The following is a 20,028-nucleotide window of genomic DNA, read 5'->3' on the forward strand; positions in this document are numbered from 1 at the left end:
AATTTCTGGCTGTCACATTTCATGAATCTAGAATCTCTGAGACAAAATTGAAGCTAATTTAGTACAGATTAGACAGAAAGGTCAGTCTCTGCTGTGACAGAAAAGATAAGGAGCACTGCATGAGTCCATGGATGGTTGACCCGAATATGAAGGAAAAGAGGCAGTCTAGCAGGTAGAGGAGCCTGGGGGGCTATAGTCCATGGGGTTGCAAAAGAGTTGGACACAATTTAGTGATTAAACAATAACCAGAAAAAAAAGTGGGTAGCTGGAGGTGACATGCGCGCAATTTAAACCAGAAGCTCCCTGGTGTTCCAGAAGCACTGACTAATCCAGAAAGCTGCCCTAGTCTGGTATTTTCACATGACAGTGAGGAGGGATGTGAGTGGATTCTTTAGGCCGAAGAACTGGACACATTTCTTTTTTTTATGTAATGGTTGAAAAGAGCTGATGAGGGTGCCTAAAGGTTTATCTTGAACACTGCAGTAGACCTTATCTTGAACACTGGCATATGAAATGCCCACATGCTGTGGTCCCCAGCTGATCATGGCATTCTGCCCTATATGTATCCTATATCTTAGGGCAAGTTTCTGTGATTTTTGGCAATTTGTATTTCAAACAAGTTAGCTGTCAACTGCAGTTATGTCAAAATGGCATTGCTGGTACCTAGGCCTGAGTAGGAACTCTATGATAATTAGCATGAATGAGATTGAGGCTGGAGTTTTGAAAGCTGTAAGTGTAAATATACTAGCAGTCTTTACAAGATAGCAGAAATGTCTATTCCTGCAGTTTCTGCACAGAGAGAACACAAGTGAGATGCAATCCAGTGAGTTCTCAGAGAAGAAACTTCCTGTTCAGGTCTAAGTCCATAGTTTGGGCCGCCTCTAGTCCATGAAACGAGCAATAAACTAAATATAATTAATATAATTTTATGGAACCTTCACCAAGGAAGGAGTAAAGGAAGAGCATCCTCCCTTACTTTTGTTTGTATTTTATCTCAACTCTTCCAAAAACCAGTCTCAAGTCCTGAGGTTTTATCAAGCCTCTTCAGAGTTCACCCATGCTTGACATGTCATAACCAAGGGAAAGAGATTCTTTAAATAACTCAGCACAATATCCACATGGCTATGGATATGGTAATACCTCCTCAGCTATTTCTGTGGTCTCCAATACCTCCTCAGTAAATTCTGTGATCTCTTACCACCGTTGCTTAGGGAACTGCAGCCTCGCATGGCACCAACTGCCAGTTCACTGTTAAAGTGGGAGATCAGGTTATGACCATCATGGTGTCCTCATCATGTCACTACAGGGCTCACTACTCAAGGTTGTAGTGATTGTGTCTTGGATGTGGATTAAGAAGGTGATGCACGAGTCACTGAGGACTACAGGCGCAGTGAAAATAAAAGCTGAGAAACGACAAGGTATCCCAAATGCAAGGAATTAATAGATTACAAAGCATGAAAGAAACATTTGTATACATGGAAAATAGATCCAGAAATTCTATATTCTATCTAATCTGAATTCCAGATGGAGAAGGTTGAAAGAATAGAGGACATGCCTAAAATAATAGACAAGAATTTTCCCTAAATAAATAGCAATAAAAGGAGATGTTGTTTGGAGAGGTGCTTCAAGAGCTGTGCAGAGAATACAGTGTTTGGGTTTCTGATTCATACAAGTAAAAATGAAAAATATAAGCCATTCTTATAAATTTAAGTTCAATATATGAATAGTATTATTCTATTTTTAAGTCTGGCAAATTTAAGCATTCAATTTTAAGGAAACTTTAGTGTTTGGGGCACAATTTTAAACTTAGATGATAAGATTGCCCTTTAGATTTCCTCACTGTGTTTATGAATTAAATATTTTTTCAGATTCTTGTGTACTTCAATTAACAGATCTTCTCAAGCTGTTATTATTAAAAGTTTAATTTATTAAACTTTTAAATGTGGTATTATTTAAACGTTCTTAAATATTCCAATACTGTATAAACAGTGAGATTGCAGCTGAAACTCACAAGCATAAATTTGTTGGTCAATTACACACTTATAAACTGAACTTACAAGACTAATCTGCGTAGATAAAATTATTTGTAGGATATAAATGCTTAAAATGCTATACATGCACAATTCTTTAGAAGGCAAAAATATCAACATTTGTTGATTCTGATGCTCTTTCATGTTTCTGTACTTAGCTGGAGTCTTCTCATGTTAAAATAAACTTACTGGTAAGGAGATGATTTGTTTAAAACAGACAATGCCAGGAAACATCTAGTCTGCTTGTTGAGATTTTGGGCCCAGATACTGAACAGGACAGGATTCTTGACAGTGACCCTAAAAGCACTTTATGAATGAATGACAGTTAGGAATGAATCCTGTTGTTTACAGTCACTGTATCAAACCTTCCACATAGGCTGTCTCCCAGCCTTGCACAGCATATGGAAGGAGGCTTCCCCTGCTGCAGTCATACTTAAAATTATCTGTCTTTTCTGCCTACTCATGAAAATCTGCAACCCCTGCCCAGGCTGCCATGTCACTTGGTGGGATTTCATTATTCTTTAGCTCTTAAGATATTAATTGTGTTTCCTTCTAAGTAGAAATTTCTGAACTTGATAGAATCCTCCACTCCCCCTCACCCCCCTGACCATTTCCTGTATGATGAGACTACTCATTTTCTGCAGATATTAAGATGATATTCTAATGAATTCTAGGTCACTCTCTTTTAACAATGATTCAGCAGCTCTGAGCCTGGATGTCAGTATTTCTTAGCCTTTAATCCTTTAAAGCCAGGACAATACCTCTCTGTTCAGTGCTTGCATGAATTGTGGGAGGAATTGATATGACTAAAGCAAAAGGTTAAAATGGAGGCAAAAAAGTGCCTCCTGTCTGGTTCCTCTCATGAACCTGAGCTCTTCTGCCTGTTTTCAACTGTCCAAAAGGGAGAATTAAATATTTTTAGTAACAAGCCGTGTGGAGGAGCCCAATATATGTCCCACTTATAATTTGTGTCTGAAGCCAAAATTAAGGTGATGAAACACAGAAAAAACTCAACCAAGTAATCAAAGGGCTAAACAATTTAAGTTGAAACAATTCTCTCTTGTGCTCAGAAACTGACTTCGGTTCCCTTGGCCTCTCAGATCAATTCTAAATTGACTAACATTACACCCGAATAAAATAAAATTACTTTGAATGTACTTCAATATGTTATGCTCTCATATTGTCCAACACAACCCCTGTTCCAGAAATGTGACTTGTTCCCTGTTTCTTAAAATTTGTTTCTTTTAAAACGTGTATTTCTGTGTCTGTATCATACTAATTGCCCTTTTTTCCCTCTTCCTCTTTGCAGCTTAACTTCAGGAGATTCTTTAAGGCCCAGTTCAAAGCTCTTCTTTTCTGCTGCTTCCTACCACCCTTTGCTGTTTATAAATTCCTACAATATGGAGCCCAGAGCAGCACAGGATCATAGGCTGTTCAATCCCCTAATTACCTCTGCAATGAAATGCTATCTTGTTGCTAAATTGTAATTCCCTAAAGGCAGTCACACTGTTTTTCGTCTCTGCTGTAGCTCCTAAGGAATCCTCAACCTGCAGCATTGAAAGGTGAGCTAGAGGAGTAGGAACGAGAGAGAAGAATCAAAGGAAAGTATACTTTAAAGAAAACAGGGCCCCAAAGGTTGTTTATGGGTGAAGATTCTGAGGCCAGATTTAGTGATTTGTCTAAGATTGTGCTGTCAATTAGTGGCCAAGCCCATGATGGGATTTAAATCTCCTGACCCTGGGAGAGAGGGCTCTGTCCGCTGAAGAGCCTTCATGACTGCACAGTGAATGGCTCAGTTCCTTTTTCAAGGGACCTGCTTCACTCATAAGACCCACTGTCCCCCAGCCCTGCTTTCCACACAAATGTCCATTCAGAGGAAGAGACTTTGGCTTCTGTTCTAATATGTCTGGTGATTTGATTCTGGTCAGAGTTATGTTAGTTTGGGCTGCTGTAATAGAAGACCATAAACTGGGTAACTTAAACAACACGTGTTTGTTTCTGATGATTCTGGAGTCTGGGGAGTCCAAGATCATGGTGCCAGCATATCTGGTGTCTGATAAAGGCCCACTTTCTGGTGGGAGAGACAGGTCCTCTCTCTCAAGTCTCTCTCTTATAAGGGTGTTAATCCCATCACAGGGGCTCCACCCTGATGACCTCATTTTCTCCCAACAGCCTCAGGGCCAAATACCGTCACACTGGGATTAGAGTTTCAACACACGAATTTTGAGGGTACACAAACATTCAGTCCATAGCAAAAATCCAGGAGAGGAATCACCAATATGGGGATGACCAGGACACGCTATTCTTCCCAGCTGATACTTTCCTTTCTCCTCACTCCTTGGAGAAATGTGTCTACAGTTACTTCATATCTGATGTGTCCCCATTGTGGATGAATGGCGAGTACTTAGCAGCAGAAAAAAATAGCAATGATGCTACCCTTTAGGGGTAAAGCATGGAAACACAACTCATAAGCCAAAATATCATGTTTCACACCTGAAAAGAGGGCTTCACTTATTAAAGTAACATGTCAAACCACAAGCATTGTTAGAAGAAGAGTTTGGGTTATTTAAGTATATCCTATAAACATGTATAATGTCATATAAGAAAGGAATCAGTAGTCTAGGTTCGATGCAGGATACAGGATGCTTGGAGCTGGTGCACTGGGATGACCCAGAGAGATGGTATGAGGAAGGAGGTGGGAGGGGGGTTCAGGATTGGGAACTCATGTACACCCGTGGTGGATTCATGTTGATGTATGGCAAAACCAATACAGTATTGTAAAGTAAAATAAAGTAAAAAAGATATAGTAAAATAAAAATAAAATTTATATCAGTAGGGTTCATGGATATATACTTTATTAATTCAATGATAACATTATTTCTTTTGCTCAAACTATTGCAGCTTTGGCCATTAGGAACTCCTTTAGTTTGGCTCCTGTGTTCTTTCAGCAATATTCTCCCATTTCTTTCTTTAAAAAAATAAAAAATGAAAAAATGAAATATCTTAGATTTTAATTTATCAGCACCCTAACACATTGGGATGGGTCGAGTTTTATCACCTCAAGTTCATACGTTGAAGTCCTAACCTCCAACACCTCAGACTGTGAACTTATTTGGAAATACAGTTGTTGTAGATGTAATTAGTTTAGTTAAGATGAGGTCATACTGGAGTAGGGTGACCCCCAATCCCAATAGACTGATGCCCACATAAAAAGGAATTTGGATGAAGATACACATAGGGAGAATATCATGTGGACAGGAGGGAACAGACCAGGGTGCCAATGATGCCAGCAAACCACCAGAAACAAGGAGAGTTGGAACAGATTCTTTCCCAGCACCCTTAGAGGGAAGGAGGATGACCCCACCAGTAATTTGATCTTGGACTTCTAAGCTACCTGAACTGTGAGACAATAAATTCCTGTTAAGCCACTCTATTTGTGTTACTTTGTTATAGCAGCCAAAGAAAACTAATACATTCACTACTCTAACATCAGTTTTAAATTTAATGTTTTAGACTTCAAAATAAGATATGCATTTGAGCTGGGAAGTGGCATACTGAAGGTTATATGGCAATTCCAGACATGAAAATATGATCTCTCCTATGTTTTGTTAACAGCCATAAAATATGTTGTCCTTATTGGGAAAACTGCTGACAAGTGGCTTGGTTATACATTTATGCTTTTTTTATGGCCTTACTCAGGTTGGCAAGTTTCCTTAACAGGTTTTTTGTTCAACATTTCTCAGGTAGGTAGAGTTTACACTTGGAGAGTAAATCATTTATCAGCAAGTAACTTCTGCATTATTATCTTTGGTATTCTCTAACTTTTTATATGCCTGTTCTCTAACTAGATCACAAACTCCTTGAGTATCATACACTAATATTAAGCTTTCTGGGAATTACAGTCTTTTTCTGAAAAATGCATGGTGTTCATCACAAGATGCTCTTGTATTAGCCAAGGTTTTCCAGATACATAACCTGTAAGATATATACACACACATATATATAAGTTTCCCCTGTGACTCAGCCTGCAAGAGCCTCAGGAGACTCAGGTTTGATCCCTGTGTCAGAAAGATCCCCTGGAGAATGGCACAGTAGCCCACTCCTTCCAGTATTCTTGCCTGGAGAATCCCATGGACAGGGGATCCTGTGGACTACAGTCCATGGGGTCACAAAGAGTCAGACATGACTGAAATGATTTGGCACATACATATATATGATATATTTAATTAGATTTTTGTTTAGTTTGAAATTTAGTTGATTTATAATGTTTTGTTAGTTTCAGGTATACAGCAAAGTGATTCAGTATGTATATCATGATATTGAATGTAGTTCCCTGTGCTATTTAAAAGGTCCTTATTGGTTATCTATTTTATATATAATATTGCATATATTTTAATCACAAACTCCTAGTTTATCCCATATATATATGTGCATATATATATATAATTTATGTATTTTAAATAACTGACTCATTGTAGAAGTTGCAAAATCTGCAGAATGCCCTCCTAAGCTTTTAAGAAGGCAAAGAATTGATGCTGGAAAGAGTTGATGCTGGAAAGAGTTGATGCTGCAGTTTGAGTTCAAAGGCAGCCTGCTGCAGAATTCCCTGTTAGGTGGAAGTCAGTGTTTTTCTATTAATATTAAGGTCTTCAACTGCTTGGATGAAGGTAATCCACTTTACTCAAAGTCTACAGATGAAACCATTAATCTCATCTAAAAATCACCTCCACAGAAACATCTGGAATAAAGTGTGACCAATAAGAAGGAACCAGGGCCTAGCTTAGTTGACACATAAAATGAAACTTCATAGCCATTAGGGATTCTGCTTACTCGATTTCATGTGTTTTGTGGTTCCCTCAACACTGAATCTGGACAGGCCTTACAATTTTGTTTCACCAGTGAAATGTGGTAAGAGCATACGTGGCAAATATGGTCTTACACTTTAGGAGGTCTTGCAGCTTACCCTGTTGCTGTCTTGAAACCCAGCCTGAATGTGAAGGAAACAAGCCTATTTTGTCAGGAAAATCTTCAAGGAGGAGGCCCTGGAGCAGAACAGACCACGAGATAGAGAGAGGCCCGGGTAGTTGGCCTTTCTGGTCATCTCAGCTGAGATCCCAGACATGTGAGAAAGATCATCTTGGATCCTTGAAGCTCCTGTGAAACTTCCAGATGATTTGGCTATATGATCATGTGGAGCAAAGCCACTGCTGCTGAATTCTGCCCAAATTACTTGATTATGAGCAAATAAATGATGATTGTGTTTTAAATCACTTAACTTTGGAGTGGCCAGTTATACAGCAATAGATAATTGATATTTAGGCCAATGATTTCTGTAAAATAATTATACTAATGGAGAGACTTAGGATCTCCATTGTTAAGGTATAAATCATAGCGCTTTTTGACACAAGACATTGAAAACATCAACTTAGCTCAGCTAAGCTTAAGACTTCATATTAATATTTTCAGGAAGACTAGCATTTACATGGGACTAATGTTTCTTGGCTAAAACTCATGTCTATTTGCTATAAATTCTGGATTTGTCTTTCACCTGGAGCTGGGTTTCTAGAAGGAAAAGAATAAAACTATCCCCACACTATTATCCCACACTAGAGTTTCTTAACCTAACCCATAGTGGACCATTTCTCTCTGCTTTCAGTCTTGACCACATATCTGCCCATCAGCTGAAACAAGGGAAGAAAAAGAGAAGAAATAAAAGAGGAGAAAACAGGGAAGAAATTTAATAGGAACATGTTGGAATACATGGAGAGAGAAATTGAGATTCTCTAAAGGAAGATGCAGAAGTAAATTTAAAACTAAAAAAAAATTGAGGGTGCCTTTTCTTTCATCTTCGGGGGCATGAAGAGGTTACCTCAGGGTTGCATTAACCAAGGCTTCCCCAGTGGCTCAGTGGTAAAGAGTCCACCTGCAATGCTGGAGATGCTGGAGACACAAGTTGGATCCCTGGGATAGGAAGATCCCCTGGAGAAGGAATAGCTACCCACTCCAGTATTCTTGCCTGGAGAACCCCATGGACAGAGGAGCCTGATAGGCTACAGTCCACGGGATCACAAAGAGTCAGAAATGACTGAACACACATTAATCAGAGTGCAGCAGCTTCCACATACGTTTGAGTTTCTTAGGCAACAAGCTACTACTAGTATTAAGCAAGGTATTTCCATCTATGAAGAAATCAGCCCTTGAAATACTGTCTGGAACACCTTGCTGTGGGGAGCGTAGGAGGTACCTGATGAATAAAGACACACAGAGCATGGGAAAGTGGAAAAGCACAAAGAAAGCAAGGTGAGTGACTTGGTAACTTCCTCTTGGCCCAGAAAAGGTTTTTTTTTTTTTTTCCATATCTTTCTTCCTGTCCTCCATTGACTAGGTAGAAACAGAGGATGGTAGGGTTGAATAGAAATATAAACAGGTGGAGGCAGAAAAGATGGCGGAGGAATAGGACGGGAAGACCACTTTCTCCCTCACAAATTTCTCAAAAGAACATTTCAACGCCGAGCAAACTCCACAAAACAACTGCTGTAGGCTGGCAGAGGACATCAGGCAACCAGAAAAGCAGACCATAGTCTTCAAAAACAGCGTGACTGAACTAGTGAGCCTAAAAAACCAGCAAACGGAAGAAGTTAAACAGAGGGAACCACCTTGGAAGTGATCCCACATGGCCCAAAACATCAGAGAAGGGCCAGATATATTTTTACTATTTTTAAAATCATTCCTTTTCTTTTCTTTTTTTTCTAACTTTTTTTTAAATTGTTAAGTCATTTCTCCTCTAATTTTTATTACTATAACCTACTATAACTATTTAAAAAAAAAAGATTTTTTTTTTTAAGGCAAACACAATATATAGCCTTTGGATGATTGTTGGTGGTTTTTTGTTTTTTGGTTTTTGTTTTGTTTTGTTTTGTTTGTTTGTTTGTTTGTTTTTTAATAATTCTTGTTTTTTTTTCTTTCTTTCTTTCCTCCTTTTTCCTTCTGCTTCTTTTCTTTAATATTGTATTTTTGAAAATCCAACCTCTACTCTAGATTTTTAATCTTTGCTCTTAGGGTTTTTGTTGTCAATTTTATACATTTAAAAACCCAAACTTCACTACCCAAGTTTACCTGAGAGCGAGATTACTGGCTTGACCACTCTCTTCTCCTTTGGACTCTCCTTTTTCTCCACCAGGTGGCCTCTGTCTCTTTTCTCCCCCATCTCTTCTCTATCCAACTCTGTGAATCTCTGTGTGTTCCAGATGGTGGAGAACACCTAAGGAACTGGTTACTGGCAGGATTTGTCTCTCTCCTCATTCCTCTCTCTTATCCTCCTGGTCACCTCTGTCTACTTCCTCCCTCTCCTCTTCCCCGTATAACTCCGTAAATACCTCTGAGCGGTCCAGACTACAGAGCACACATTAGGAACTGACTACTGGCTAGCTTGCTCTCTCCTCTTTTGATCTCACCGCATCTCATTCCAGTTACCTCTAACTACCCCCCCCCCATCTTCTCTTCTCCTTGTAACTCAGTGAACCTCTCTGAGTGTCCCTCAATGTGGAGAAACTTTTCATCTTTAACCTAGATGTTTTATCATTGGTGCTGTATAGATGGAGAAGTCTAGAGGCTATTGTAAAAATAAAACCGAAAACCAGAAGCAGGAGGCTTAAATCCAAAGCCTGAAAACATTAGAGAACTCTTGAATTCAGGGAACATTAAGCAATAGGAGCTCATCAAATGCCTTCATACCTACACTGAAACCAAGCTCCACCCAAGGGCCAACAAGTTCCAAAACAAGACATACCACTCAAATTCTCCAGCAACACAGGAACACTTCCCTGAGCTTCAATATACAGGCAGCTCAAAATTATTCCAAAACCTTTGATGTCTCATAACCCATTACTGGCCACTCCACTGCACTCCAGAGAGAAGAAACCCAGCTACACCCACCAGAACTCCAACACAAGCCTCCCTAACCAGGAAACCTTGACAAGCCACTGATAGAACCCCACCCACAGTGAGGAAGCTCCATAATAAAGGGAACTCCACAAATTACCAGAATATAAAAAGGCCACCCCAAACGCAGCAATATAACCAAGATGAAGAGACAGAGGAATACTCAGCAGGTAAAGGAACAGGAGAGTTGCCCACCAAACCAAACAAAAGAGGAAGAAGTAGGGAATCTACCTGAGAAGGAATTCTGAATATTGATAGTGAAAATGATCCAAAATCTTGAAATCAAAATGGAATCACAGATAAATAGCCTAGAGACAAGGATTGAGAAGATGCAAGAAAGGTTTAACAAGGACCTAGAAGAAATAAAAAAGAGTCAAAATATAATGAATAACGCAATAAATGAGATCAGAAACACTCTGGAGGCAACAAATAGTAGAATAACGGAGGCAGAAGATAGGATTAGTGAAATAGAAGATAGAATGGTAGAAATAAATGAATCAGAGTGGAAACAAGAAAAACGAATTAAAAGAAATGAGGACAATCTCAGAGACCTCCAGGACAATATGAAACGCTCCAACATTCGAATTATAGGAGTCCCAGAAGAAGAAGACAGAAAGAAAGATCATGAGAAAATCCTTGAGGAGATAATAGTTGAAAACTTCCCTAAAATGGGGAAGGAAATAATCACCCAAGTCCAAGAAACACAGAGAGTTCCAAATAGGATAAACCCAAGGTGAAACACCCCAAGACACATATTAATCAAATTAACAAAGATCAAACACAAAGAACAAATATTAAAAGCAGCAAGGGAAAAACAACAAATAACACACAAGGGGATTCCCATAAGCATAACAGCTGATCTTTCAATAGAAACTCTTCAGGCCAGGAGGGAATGGCAAGACATACTTAAAGTGATGAAAGACAATAACCTACAGCCCAGATTACTGTACCCAGCAAGGATCTCATTCAAATACGAAGGAGAAATCAAAAGCTTTACAGACAAGCAAAAGCTGAGAGAATTCAGCACCACCAAACCAGCTCTCCAACAAATTCTAAAGGATATTCTCTAGACAGGAAACACGAAAAGGGTGTATAAACCCGAACCCAAAACAATTAAGTAAATGGTAACTGGATCATACTTATCAATAATTACCTTAAACGTAAATGGGTTGAACGCCCCAACCAAAAGGCAAAGACTGGCCGAATGGATACAAAAACAAGACCCCTCTATATGCTGCTTACAAGAGACCCGCCTCAAAACAAGGGACACATACAGAGTGAAAGTGAAGGGCTGGAAAAAGATATACCACGCAAATAGAGACCAAAAGAAAGCAGGAGTGGCAATACTCATATCCGATAAAATAGACTTTAAAACAAAGGCTGTGAAAAGAGACAAAGAAGGCCACTACATAATGATCAAAGGATCAATCCAAGAAGAAGATATAACAATTATAAATATATATGCACCCAATATAGGAGCACCACAATATGTAAGACAAATGCTAACAAGTATGAAAGGGGAAATCAACAATAACACAATAATAGTGGGAGACTTTAATACCCCACTCACACCTATGGACAGATCAACTAAACAGAAAATTAACAAAGAAACGCAAACTTCAAATGATACTTTAGATCAGTTAGACCTAATTGATATCTATAGGACATTTCACCCCAAAACAATGAATTTCACCTTTTTTTCAAGTGCTCATGGAACCTTCTCCAGGATAGATCACATCCTGGGCCATAAATCTAAACTTGATAAATTCAAAAAAATCGAAATCATTCCAAGCATCTTTTCTGACCATAATGCATTAAGATTAGATCTCAATTACAGGAGAAAAACTACTAAAAATTCCAACATATGGAGGTTGAGCAACACACTTCTGAATAACCAACAAATCACAGAAGAAATCAAAAAAGAAATCAAAATATGCATAGAAACTAATGAAAATGAAAACACAACAACCCAAAACCTGTGGGACACTGTAAAAGCAGTGCTAAGAGGAAAGTTCATAGCAATACAGGCATACCTCAAGAAACAAGAAAAAAGTCAAATAAATAACCTAACTCTACAACTAAAGCAACTAGAAAAGGAAGAATTGGAGAACCCCAGAGTTAGTAGAAGGAAAGAAATCTTAAAAATTAGGGCAGAAATAAATGCTAAAGAAACAAAAGAGACCATAGCAAAAATCAACAAAGCCAAAAGCTGGTTCTTTGAAAGGATAAATAAAATTGACAAACCACTAGCCAGACTCATCAAGAAGCAAAGAGAGAAAAATCAAATCAATAAAATTAGAAATGAAAATGGAGAGATCACAACAGACAACACAGAAATACAAAGGATCATAAGAGACTACTATCAGCAGTTGTATGCCAATAAAATGGACAATGTGGAAGAAATGGACAAATTCTTAGAAAAGTACAATTTTCCAAAACGGAACCAGGAAGAAATAGAAAATCTTAACAGACCCATCACAAGCATGGAAATTGAAACTGTAATCAGAAATCTTCCAGTAAACAAAAGCCCAGGTCCAGACGGCTTCACAGCTGAATTCTACCAAAAATTTCGAGAAGAGCTAACACTTATCCTACTCAAACTCTTCCAGAAAATTGCAGAGGAAGGTAAACTTCCAAACTCATTCTATGAGACCACCATCACCCTAATACCAAAACCTGACAAAGATGTCACAAAAAAAGAAAACTACAGGCCAATATCACTGATGAACATAGATGCAAAAATCCTCAACAAAATTCTAGCAATCAGAATCCAACAACACATTAAAAAGGTCATACACCATGACCAAGTGGGCTTTATCCCAGGGATGCAAGGATTCTTCAATATCCGCAAATCAATCAATGTAATTCACCACATTAACAAATTGAAAAATAAAAACCATATGATTATCTCAATAGATGCAGAGAAGGCCTTTGACAAAATTCAACATCCATTTATGATAAAAACTCTCCAGAAAGCAGGAATAGAAGGAACATACCTCAACATAATAAAAGCTATATATGACAAACCCACAGCAAACATTATCCTCAATGGTGAAAAATTGAAAGCATTTGCCCTAAAGTCAGGAACAAGACAAGGGTGTCCACTTTCACCACTACTATTCAACATAGTTCTGGAAGTTTTGGCCACAGCAATCAGAGCAGAAAAAGAAATAAAAGGAATCCAAATTGGAAAAGAAGAAGTAAAACTCTCACTGTTTGCAGATGACATGATCCTCTACATGGAAAACCCTAAAGACTCCACCAGAAAATTACTAGAGCTCATCAATGAATATAGTAAGGTTGCAGGATATAAAATCAACACACAGAAATCCCTTGCATTCCTATACGCTAATAATGAGAAAGTAGAAAAAGAAATTAAGGAAACAATTCCATTCACCATTGCAACGAAAAGAATAAAATACTTAGGAATATATCTACCCAAAGAAACTAAAGACTTATATATAGAAAACTATAAAACACTGATGAAAGAAATCAAAGAGGACACGAATAGATGGAGAAATATACCATGTTCATGGATCAGAAGAATCAATATAGTGAAAATGAGTATACTACCCAAAGCAATTTACAAATTCAATGCAATCCCTATCAAGCTACCAGCCATATTTTTCACAGAACTAGAACAAATAATTTCAAGATTTGTATGGAAATACAAAAAACCTCGAATTGCCAAAGCAATCTTGAGAAATAAGAATGGAACTGGAGGAATCAACTTGCCTGACTTCAGGCTCTACTACAAAGCCACAGTCATCAAAACAGTATGGTACTGGCACAAAGACAGACATATAGATCAATGGAACAAAATAGAAAGCCCAGAGATAAATCCACACACCTATGGACACCTTATCTTTGACAAAGGAGGCAAGAATATACAATGGAGTAAAGACAATCTCTTTAACAAGTGGTGCTGGGAAAACTGGTCAACCACTTGTAAAAGAATGAAACTAGATCACTTTCTAACACCGCACACAAAAATAAACTCAAAATGGATTAAAGATCTAAATGTAAGACCAGAAACTATAAAACTCCTAGAGGAGAACATAGGCAAAACACTCTCCGACATAAATCACAGCAGGATCCTCTATGATCCACCTCCCAGAATTCTGGAAATAAAAGCAAAAATAAACAAATGGGATCTAATTAAAATTAAAAGCTTCTGCACAACAAAGGAAACTATAAGCAAGGTGAAAAGACAGCCTTCTGAATGGGAGAAAATAATAGCAAATGAAGCAACTGACAAACAACTAATCTCAAAAATATACAAGCAACTTATGCAGCTCAATTCCAGAAAAATAAATGATCCAATCAAAAAATGGGCCAAAGAACTAAATAGACATTTCTCCAAAGAAGACATACAGATGGCTAACAAACACATGAAAAGATGCTCAACATCACTCATTATCAGAGAAATGCAAATCAAAACCACAATGAGGTACCACTTCACACCAGTCAGAATGGCTGCGATCCAAAAATCTGCAAGCAATAAATGCTGGAGAGGGTGTGGAGAAAAGGGAACCCTCCTACACTGTTGGTGGGAATGCAAACTAGTACAGCCACTATGGAGAACAGTGTGGAGATTCCTTAAAAAATTGCAAATAGAACTACCTTATGACCCAGCAATCCCACTGCTGGGCATACACACCAAGGAAACCAGAATTGAAAGAGACACATGTACCCCAATGTTCATCGCAGCACTGTTTATAATAGCCAGGACATGGAAACAACCTAGATGTCCATCAGCAGATGAATGGATAAGAAAGCAGTGGTACATATACACAATGGAGTATTACTCAGCCGTTAAAAAGAATTCATTTGAATCAGTTCTGATGAGATGGATGAAACTGGAGCCGATTATACAGAGTGAAGTAAGCCAGAAAGAAAAACACCAATACAGTATACTAACACATATATATGGAATCTAGAAAGATGGCAATGACGACCCTGTATGCAAGACAGGAAAAAAGACACAGCTGTGTATAACGGACTTTTGGACTCAGAGGGAGAGGGAGAGGGTGGGATGATTTTGGAGAATGGCATTCTATCATGTATACTATCATGTAAGAATTGAATCGCCAGTCCATGTCTGGCGCAGGACACAGCATGCTTGGGGTAGGTGCATGGGGATGACCCACTGAGATGTTATGGGGAGGGAGGTGGGAGGGGGGTTCATGTTTGGGAACACATGTAAGAATTAAAGATTTTAAAATTAAAAAAATAAATAAGTTAAAAAAAAAAGAAATATAAACAGGTGAGTTCAAGGCTTCTCTGTAGGCAATAGTTCAGACTTTTCACTAATTAAGGGGTAGATAATGCCACTGGATATTTTCCAAAAGAGAAACTCAGAGGCTCAGTTCAGTTTAGTTCAGTCACTCAGTCGTGTCCGACTCTTTGCGACCCCATGAACCACAGCATGCCAGGCCTTCCTGTCCATCACCAACTCCCGGAGTTTACCCAAACTCATGTCCATTGAGTCGGTGATGCCATCCAACCATCTCATCCTCTGTCGTCTCCTTCTTCTCCTGCTTTCAATCTTTCCCAGCATCAGGATCTTTTCAAAGGAGTCAACTCTTCACATCAGGTGGCCAAAGTATTGGAGTTTCAGCTTCAACATCAGTCCTTCCATTGAACACCCACGACTCATCTCTAAGTTATAACAGATGAGGGAAGTTGAGATTGGCCTTCCTCATCAATGCTGTGGGAGGTAAGGTAAGCAGGTTTATATGTACTTAGCTCTTTGCTGGGGTCACAGTCCAGATGGTAGGAAGATTAAAGGGATTTAAGAACTGCATGACACTTCCGGGTATAACCCATTAAAAATCTAGTTGCATAAATGAATAAGATAAAACAGAATGGTAGTTTTACATATGACAAAAAATATAGTCTACTTATGAATTTTAGCCTACTTATCTGATATCTAGCAATCTTTAAAGCCATGAGATTTCCCATAAGCATTAACAAAGGAATGCCCTATTATTAAAAAAGCCATTCAATCTCTTGCCATTTGTTAGTTTACTATAAATTGGATCACTTCCTTTGGGAGAATCACCTTGAACAGTGGTTACCAAACATTTGTGGGCATAGAGTTGGGGATTACTGGGCCCACAGATTGCTGGGCCCTACTTCAGATTCAGTAGATTTCCTATTTTATTTAATGAATTATAATATGTTGTAAACATCATTTATTTTGATGCTCAAATTTTCTCCCATTTGGTAATGGAGAGTCACTTCATGATGGAGTCTGTGTCTATTTAATATGTACCTATCATTCCTTGCACACATTTTTGCTTTCTGGTCTAAGATATTCTATGCTCGACTTGGATTTTCCCTACCCCAGTCTTGGAATTAGCCCTTTCCTAAAGGAGCCATATTCCTTTTAGTGGAAATTGTTTTTAGAAGTCAGAATCTGGGCATTGGTGTGCTTATTGCTAATGGGGTATAACTGCTTCCAGGCCCTGTGAGTGGCTGGAGTTAGAGAATATCTGTGTGATATATATCACAAATGTGCAGTATATACATATTTGTATTTAACACACTTGCATCTATGCTTACTTCTATATTATTTATATATAAAATAAATTTATTAAATATACATTGAAATATATGATGAAAAGTATATCAAATATATGAAAAACCGTGAGTTTATATTGACACATACATCCAATTCCAACTCAACACTACAGTTTGTTGTTCAGTTGCTCAGTTGTGTCCAGTTCTTTGTGACCCCATGGACTGCAGCATGCCAGGCTTCCCTGTCCTTCACTGTCTCCCAGAGTTTTCTCAAACTCATGTCCATTAAGTCAATGGTGCCATCCAACCATCTCATCCTCTGTCACCCCCTTCTCATGCCTTCAATCTTTCCCAGCATCAGGGTCTTTTAAAATGAGTTGACTCTTTGCATCAGGAGGCAAAAGTATTGGGACTTCAGCTTTAGCATCAATCCTTCCAATGAATATTCAGGGTTGATTTTCTATAGTATTGACTGGTTTGATCTCCTTGCTGTTCAAGGGACTCCCAAGAGTCTTCTCTAGCACCATAGTTGCAAAGCATCAGTACTTTGGAGCCCAGACTTTTTATGGTCTAACTCTCACATCCATACATGACTTTTATTAAGGCACAATGGAAATTATTTCATTCAAGCACTAGAAATAAAAAGTAATATTTGTCTTGGTTATAATATGTCTTCAAAATATTTGTTTTTGTTGTATCACAGCAAGTCACAAGTTTTCAGCTTTTGGATGAGAAGTTCATTGCTGCATTTATGCATTTGTCTGACTGCCACTTTCCCTGGAGGATATTGCTTCCCTCAGAATTGACTGCATGTAGCTTTGTTTCTTTCTCCATGTTGCTGATTACTTGTTTTGAAATTCTCATGGAATTAAGTTTTCTTCCTTTGCATTGTTGTAACTCTCTTCTAGAGTAAGGAAATTGGCTCTGATTATTCTTAAACATTCACCTGTTTGATGTAACCTCTGTGTAACCAAACTTTGATCTTCACCCCCACCTCCACCTAATAGCTTCCCTTGTGGTTCAGAGGGTAAAAGCATCTTCCTGCAATGCGGGAGACCCGGGTTCATTCCCTGCGTCGGGAAGATCTCCTGGAGAAGGAAATGGCAACCCACTCCAGTACTCTTGCCTGGAAAATGCCATGGACGGAGAAGCCTGGTGTACACTACAGTCCATGGGGTCACAATGAGTTGGAAATGACTGAGCAACTTCACTCCCCACCTCCACCCATGTGTGGACAGCCTTTCCTTCTTGCTTGGGGTCTGACTCCCTATTCTAGGCTGCCATCCCATGTGGATACCCTTCTCACTAACCATGACTCTTGAGTTCCCACATCAATCAGCTCATCCTGAAGATGTCTTTCTGACCCGTCTTGGTCTCTGAAGCACTGTCCTCCTCTGTTCTGACTTTGGTTTCCCACATGGGACTGTCTATCACCTGGACACCTTCTTCACACCTGCTTCTGATACCTCATGCCAGGCTCCTCTCCCCATCGTGTGGGTGGCTTATTCACCCTGCTTAGGGGTTAACATCTCATGCCAGGCTTTCCCCGTCCTTTGCCCTCCCCCACTGTGAATCCCCTCCTTGTCCTGTTGAGTTCTGACACCTGCTCTGGGCTACTGCTACTCTATACCCCCATCACAGATACCTACCTTGTTCTTCCTCAACTATGACTTTATGGCTGAAATTTTCATGAAGGAAAGGCATCAGATAGGTTGTTTAAAATGTGAAGAAACAGAAGTTTATGTGGCTTGTCCCTGGTCACAGATCAAATTGAGACAAAGTCAGTACAAGTCCAGGCCTCCCTGAGTGTCAGCTACGTGAGAGCAGGAAGCCTGCCTCTCTTGTTCACTGCTTTGTCTCCAGCACCTAGAGTGAAGCTTCCATGAATACAATGAATGAATGAGTGAACCATCCCCTGGGTAGTTCTTTTCCATTCCTTCTTTGTCATCTTAGGATATGTGTGCATAGATTAATGACTTTATATGTTAATATTGGTCTATAACCAATAGAAAGTCATGCTCTTATATAAATGTCAACATCTAAATTTCTGTGGCTATGGATTTCCTCCATTCCCTGAATTTCTAGAGTGCCTAGGGGGATATCTGGCCTGTAGATGAAGATGGAGACACTAAAAAGGTATGACTAATGTAAGATTCCCAGGATTCCAACACTTCTATCACGTGTGGAACAGAAAATGTCTGAGCACTACCAAAGCTGGTTTTCAGTCACCAGGGTACAACCCCTTCAGAATACCTGGAACTCTACATGAGATGAATGCCCTTTGCTACATGGGAAAGACTTGCCCATGACCAGCGCCTACAGTCACACTGCTCGACTAAGACTGCCCTGCAGATGTTCATGTAGGGCAGTGCTTCCAAAGCACACTCCTAAGAATGCTACCTCTGAAAGGTTCTTCTCAGGAAGAGGATTCTGTGGCCAAATAATGCTGGGAACCTGATAATTCACAAGTATGTCAGCATACGAAAGGCTCTGAGAAATCCTAGAATTGAAGAAAGCTGTTAACTTTGTGTAACCTAGTGTCACCCAGATGTCCTTAACCACAGAGCTCCTGTTCAGAGTACTACCTGCCCAAGTCTCATTTCTTCATTCATGCAATGTGCAAAAGCATCTATTTCATGGGATTATTGTACATATTTATAAATGAAATAAAATATGTAAAGTGATTGCACCTTTGTTGGTATTTTTTTTCCTTAGGTTTCTTATTTATTGAAAATAATTCTCTTTACTATTGAAGAGATAATAGATATATTTATTATTATAATACTTGAAAAAATAATAAAAATATAAGATGAAAACATAAAAGGGATGAAAAATGAAAAATGTTTTTCATCACATCTCTCCAGATTCCCAAGAAGAACTTTTTAAATTGGAGGATTATTGCATTACAATATTGTGGTTGTCTCAGCAGTGCATCAATACAAATCAGTCAAAATTTTATTTTGCTGTTGTTTAGTTGCTGAGTTGTGTCCTACTCTGTGACTCCATGGGCTGCAGCATGGAAAGCCTCTCTGTCCCTCAAAAATAAAAATATAAATTATATCTATATATACATATAGATAGATAGATAGATAGATACCCACCCTCTTAATCCTCCCTCTGAGCCTCCATTCCAACCCTCTAGGTCATCACAGAGTGCCAGACTGGGCTCCCTGTGTTATGCTAGCTTCCCGCTAGTATATCTTCATGAATATATGATAGTGTATAGTATGTCAATGCTACAAGATTGCTGGGAGAAATATCAATAACCTCGGGTATGCAGATGACACCACCCTGATGGCATAAAGTGAAGAAGTACTAAAGGGTGTCTTGATGAAAGTGAAAGAGGAGAGTGAAAAAGCTGACTTAAAACTCAACATTCAAAAAATGAAGATCATGGCATCTGGTCTCATCACTTCATGGCAGATAGATGGGGAAACAGTGAAAACAGTGAGAGACTTTATTTTGGGGGGCCCCAAAATCACTGCAGATGGTGACTGCAGCCATAAAATTAAAAGACACTTGTTCCTTGGAA

The sequence above is a fragment of the Capricornis sumatraensis genome, chromosome 1 (genome assembly GCF_032405125.1).
Source record: "Capricornis sumatraensis isolate serow.1 chromosome 1, serow.2, whole genome shotgun sequence".
Classification (NCBI taxonomy): domain Eukaryota; kingdom Metazoa; phylum Chordata; class Mammalia; order Artiodactyla; family Bovidae; genus Capricornis; species Capricornis sumatraensis.